The sequence below is a fragment of the Myzus persicae genome, unplaced genomic scaffold, assembly GCF_001856785.1.
Source record: "Myzus persicae strain clone G006 unplaced genomic scaffold, MPER_G0061.0, whole genome shotgun sequence".
Taxonomy (NCBI): domain Eukaryota; kingdom Metazoa; phylum Arthropoda; class Insecta; order Hemiptera; family Aphididae; genus Myzus; species Myzus persicae.
Window position 1 is genome coordinate 256,607 of NW_019103817.1, and position 6,000 is coordinate 262,606.

The 6,000-nt window shown below is 35.8% G+C and overlaps 1 protein-coding gene across 1 annotated transcript in view; it reads right to left on the bottom strand.

Annotated features, from left to right (window-relative positions):
• The window catches only part of LOC111035353 (homeotic protein ultrabithorax-like), a 40,675-nt gene extending 36,175 nt beyond the window's left edge, over positions 1-4,500 (bottom strand). Inside the window, exon 1 of the mRNA XM_022316936.1 lies at positions 4,409-4,500. The gene's annotated coding sequence lies outside the window, so the exon portion shown is untranslated. The remainder of the gene's footprint in view (positions 1-4,408) is intronic.
• Between the last annotated feature and the right edge of the window lie 1,500 nt (positions 4,501-6,000).

Consider the following 6,000-nt stretch of genomic DNA (forward strand, 5'->3'; position numbering starts at 1 on the left):
CGCCTCCGCAGTCATCGATACTTATAAATAGTATATACCTAATAACCAACCTCAACAATAACGAGACACACAACTGACAAGTTAACATTTATAATAGTTATTAATTATTATAATTTATTATAATGACAAAAACGTTGTTATCATTATGCGAGTTTCGGTGTTGCGGTGGCGGCGGAGGCACCGAGAGACGGAAAACGAGAACATAATATTATTATTATTAATTATTGTAATTATTATTAAGTCGTAGGCGGCAGGACGCTCTCGCGAAAGATCAGAGAAAAATATACCCTCGGACTGCGCGGTCCGACCATGGGGCCCTGGTGTCGTACACCGACACGCGTATGACGTTGTGCACACGTGTGTCCGGGCGGCCACGCCGGTCGCGCGCCGCCGCCGCCCGTCCGTCTTTCTCTCGCTTGGTCGGAGTGCACCGCTCGCGCGGACCGCGGCGACGGTGACGGCGAAGCGGTCGTATTTTTTCCCTCCCGCCGTCGCACAGCCTGTACCGCCGGCACGCCGGTGCATCTGCGGATGCACTTTCGCGGCGGTTGTAAATGCACTCGCCGCCGCCGATGCGAAATCGCGTAGTCAGATGCCGCCGCTTCCGCGATCGATTTTTCGCGTCACGAGTCTCGTTTAAACCGCGACTGCATACTTCAAAATCACCCATGGGCAGGTAAAATGCATGAACGGTACCGTTCCTGTCTAACAATTTACAAGTCAGTCTAATCCGCGGCCGCTGGAAAGCAGTGCCTGGGAAAACGGACGGTTTTCAACAATAATATTATTTTCTTATTTTTTGGCTCCTCGAAAAGCGGTCTAGGTTTCGGCGGTGGGTCGCGTCGAGCACGCCGTCTTTTAAGTAACGATATTATTATTTCCATGAATAAAATAGGTAGAACACTGAACGTTCAAATTTCGGCGGGGACGACGTTTCCGGCGGCGGCTGCGGCGGGCGAATAACGAAGCGATTGCGCCCACTACGCCCGTCCGCGTGGCTTTTTTTTGGCAATAGTGTTTTTTTTCGGCGTTGGCCCGGGCGGGGACGCGGCCAATGGGACGCCGGCGTATGGGCGGAACGGCGTTGCCGAAAAAAATGAACGAAAACGAGAGAAAGAGTAAGAGCGAGACCGACCGAGAGAGAGAGACGACACATAATACAACAATATATAGGTAGATAGTTCCAGAATAATATGAACACCACCGAAATCTTATTATTGTGTATAGGCGTAGTAATAATACGCGAATGAAATGTATCGACTACCCCGCGTCCCCGCTAGGCGTAGGTTATTATATTATTAATATTTTACCGATAATAATAATTTTTAATCGCATGAAAAAAAAAAAAAAAAACAATCATCGGTAATTATTACTGATTAAATAATATTATAAATAATCGAGACGGGGTACCGACCGATAGAGACCGATTGTCGGCGGCGGCGGCAACCCAGAACCGTCATAAGATTGTTGTTTTTATTATTATTATTACTTTTCCCGTGGTGGTTCCGTCGGCGTCGTCTGTCCGCGGACATCCGTCGTCGAAACCGCGAGTCGAGCGTGTGTGGCCGGCCGCGGGCGCCGCGGAATCGACGACCATCATGCATTTACCGCGGACTGAGTACCAGGGCTCTATGAGCCATGTGCGCGCGTCGGGCAGCCGCCGCCCGAGCTATCGGCCGCCGAGCCGTCACTGCCGCCGTCAAAAACGCCGCCGTCAGCACCACAATCGCTACCGCCACGGTCGCTTTCCATCTTAGGACCATCACCGGACAAGTCGAGGCGGTAAGCGACGGTTGTGTACCAGGGACGTAGCAACCGGCAGCGCTCGTTTCGCGTCGACAATAGCGGCGGCGCGGCGTAGCGTGGTGTTATTATTATTATTATTATTATTCATTGGCATCGCGATCGTTATTACGTCGTACTCGTTGTATATTGTATATTGTTACCGTTCTTCGCAACCGACTATTTTAAATTGTAAAAAAGTAATGTTAACAATTATTTAAAACAATGTTAATTTACATTATTAAATTGTATACCTATGCGTTGCATTCTGAATCAACGGGACAAATTATTCTCCACGTTATCATTGTTTGAAACATTTATACGTTGGTATATGTGATAAAATTATATGAATGAAATATACAAAGAACAACCAAAAATACTACGGTTTAGTATTTACTATTTTTTTCAATTGAAAAGGTACTTAGGTTACACTTCCTCAGCAATGATTACTTTATCTGAACGAGTTGACTACAAAACGAGAAAAACAAAAAATGATTGAAAAGGTATAGTTATTACTTATAAATATTATTTTAAAAAAAGGTGGGCAAACTTTGCTGTACATTAAGTGTCGAGTGGGCCACCGTATAATGGATGTGTGGAATTTGAAATCAATAACATAGAATCATTGTGAAGACGATATGTACATTTTTAAATTACAAAAAAAATTCTCCATTTAAATAATGGGTATATCGAACAAATTTATACTTTCTATATAAAAAAAACCAGATAAGTGGATGTTGTTCTGCTGTACATTAGGTGTCTAGAAGGTGGTTGTAATAGATGGTATTAAATTTGAATTCAATGATATAATATCATTGTATGAGAAAAACGATTCTGAACGGCGAAGGTATGTCAGTCTAAGATGCGTTATACTGTTATTACTTAGGTATTATTAATACGGTAGCCAGTAAGTTTAATTAATATTATTCATAGTATTATTCTTATCAGTGATGCTGAAAAAATGTCATATATACTTCAGTAAAATTGGGCTATTTTTGAACCGAATTACAACAAAATGACTAAAATCGTTTTTCTCAGTACCTATGTTAATATGAAATTTCTTTTAAATTTGAACTTAAAATAACTACAAAAGAAGCCGTGTTTATATTTATTTTTAATTTTTTGGTTACAAAATTAACTACTTAAGCACATAGAACCTTGTTTTAAATTTTCTATCCTTAGCTATATTTTTGAACATTTAATACATTTTTAACTACGAAATCGTTTTTTCAATTTTCAATTTAAGAGATGTTGTCAAAATTTGAACTGTAAAATGATTATAAAACAAAAACGTGCATATGTATTACTATTATTTTCTAATATATTTCAACAATATATCAAGAGTCATTTTCGTGCTTTTGACCCAACTAACAAGATTTTATTGACATTTATAGAAAAAAATACTAAAAAAAAATTTTTAAATGTCCGTAAGCAGCGCAAAATGAGTCTAAATATTTTGAAAATTTTACGAGAATACGAATTGATAAAATAAATATACGGTGTAAATTTCAAGTATCTACAGATATTCGTTTGTGAGTTACAACAAAATAAGAAAATCACCACATGAGAAATCTTGTGAGTGAATATCCACTATTGTAAAATTTTAACTTTAACCTTCATACAATTTTAATTCGACTTTCCGATACAAATTTTTTTTTGTTGATAAAAGTAGACAAACTTATAAGGAATCGTGCATTAAATTTTTAAATCTTAGATATAAAAAGAAAAATTTTTATGAATTTCTAAATCAAAATATTTTGTTAATTTTCGTGATTTTTACGAATTTTGTCAAAATTCAATATTCAAACGCTCATATTATTGTGGATTTACGCTCAACTTTTTTTTTAATTTCCTGTAAAAACAACCTTGTATTATATTTTCAAGTTTTTTGACTTTTATACAACAATCAAAAATTTTGACTACAAAAGCAAATAAGCCTAGCAATATTATTTTTAAGTAAATTAAAAAATGTATTTATTATTATTAATTTATAACATTATTAAGTTTTTTTTCAAATGTTTAATTTAATTAATTTACTTGTTTCTAGTACTATACATAAAAACATGAAAAATAAATGAAAAAATGAGTATTAGGTCATTTCAATTTTTTTTTTAATTGACTAAATCATCTTCCTATACCTCTCTTGGAGATAACTTATTAATAATATTTGTGTTTCATATAAAAATAAAAATATCGTAGAAACCAACGAGAGATACAATGTTTTTACAACTACCTAAATGTACACTAAAATGTCTGCAATTATTTATATTCTCGTGCTGTGTGAATATCACGTACCTATATGCCAAAATATTGTAATTCGACGTTGCTAAATTTAACAGAAATTGAAATTTAGTTTAAAATCGGTTTATACATAAATATCATTTAAAAATTAATCCCAAATAAATGCGTAATTATTTTGAAAATTACGATTGCTTCGAAAAAATTATCTTTGCGGGTACCTATAGGTACTCAGAAGCATTACATGTATACCTAGCCTTATAAGCTCATGAAACGATGGCTCGCAAAAAGAATAAACCAATATCGTGTAGGTATAAAACGTATACGCATCTAATAAACCTATACATATTTATATTTTTAACTTTCAAAAAGCGCTTATTTTACGTACCTGAACTTCGAGTTCGCGGGGACTTTCGATCGGAGACGAATTTATGAACTGACCTGCAGGTCATACTCTGCTGTGATGTGCACATTGTCGGACCCGAATAGTATACTGAAGGACGGCAAACATGATAATGATATAGGTAATACTACAATCCCGGCTTGAAAAAGGATTGGGTCAACAGAGGAATTTCAGTATACGAGAAAAAAACCAACCGTGGTATATTGTTGGTAAAGTATACACGGGTTATAAAATAATAACAATAATATATGCGTGTCTGGCGCGGCGTGCGCACACCAAAAGGGTCGTTTTCGAGAAAATGTGGGTCGACAATATTTACTTATATATTTTTTGCTCAACCCCGTCAATTTGTTTCAGTTTTTATGTTCTTTGGCTAAATTATGTATATTATATTGAATGCTATGGAGTATACCGGATCGCAGCGATATAGACGACAATATGGTTGACCTAGATTTTTTTCCTTTAATTTTTTTCATACTTTTTCCATCCCGTTCAGATGACAACGGTTTACCAATGTTTGTATACAATATAATATATAATGTTCCACCACGTTATGCCGTCACAGGCGAAAACGCCGAAAACCATAATGCGGCCGGTCGAAACATACATAAATATATGTACCTATTTAACATACATTACATATAAACTTCATATTTGACCACTTCGTAAATGTATACGAAATTATAATTTAAAATTCCCACAGGTCAGCTCAGAGTTCCAAGCGGATTATACGTTCACGGCGAGGCAAGAAAATGATTTCACGGCGTTGTTATTATTATTACTATTCTTTTTTTTTTGTATTTGCATTGACCTCCGACGGAGGAAATATATACGAGCATGTGTACTAACCTAACCGATTATAGTTATATATTTCCAAATAAAATAATAGGAGGGGTTGAATGTCATTACCTCAGTGGATTTGAAATTCACCCCCCCCCCTCAGAACTAGGATATATCCGCCACTGCTTATAATATCATAGTATTTAAACAAATAATACGGGTATTTAGTTAATATTGTTATTATAAAATATGCAGGTATATAATATGATGTATATTTTTGCGTACACAAATTATATTGTCTATCGAAAACAGTGAAAAAAATGTTTATGAACTAATTTAATGTCGTTTTAACGATGCTATATAACGAGCACTAAAGCACACATTAAATCGTTTTGCTATTTGTGGCCTGTGAATTAAGATATACACGAGTATGTACAAGTTTAATGGTTTGGTGTAAGCCACAGCCGACTTGTTTACATAGATAGATATATATTATATCACTACTATCAGAGAACAACACCTGTTTGAGTGAAATATGTTTTACCTGTAAGACTAACATAATATGTAATACACCTATGGGCTATGAGATGTGTCATGTGCGTGTAGGAATAGATATCGTTGTCGCAAAAATCAACTCATAAACACAAATATAATTTTGTTTCTTAATTTTGGTTTTAGGTATAGGTACAACCATGGAGCTAAATGTATAATCATGCATAGCATGGGTTATAACTTATTAGTTATGTACCTAATTAATATTTAAAGTATCGAAATAGTATCAGTAGTTCTTATCGAAA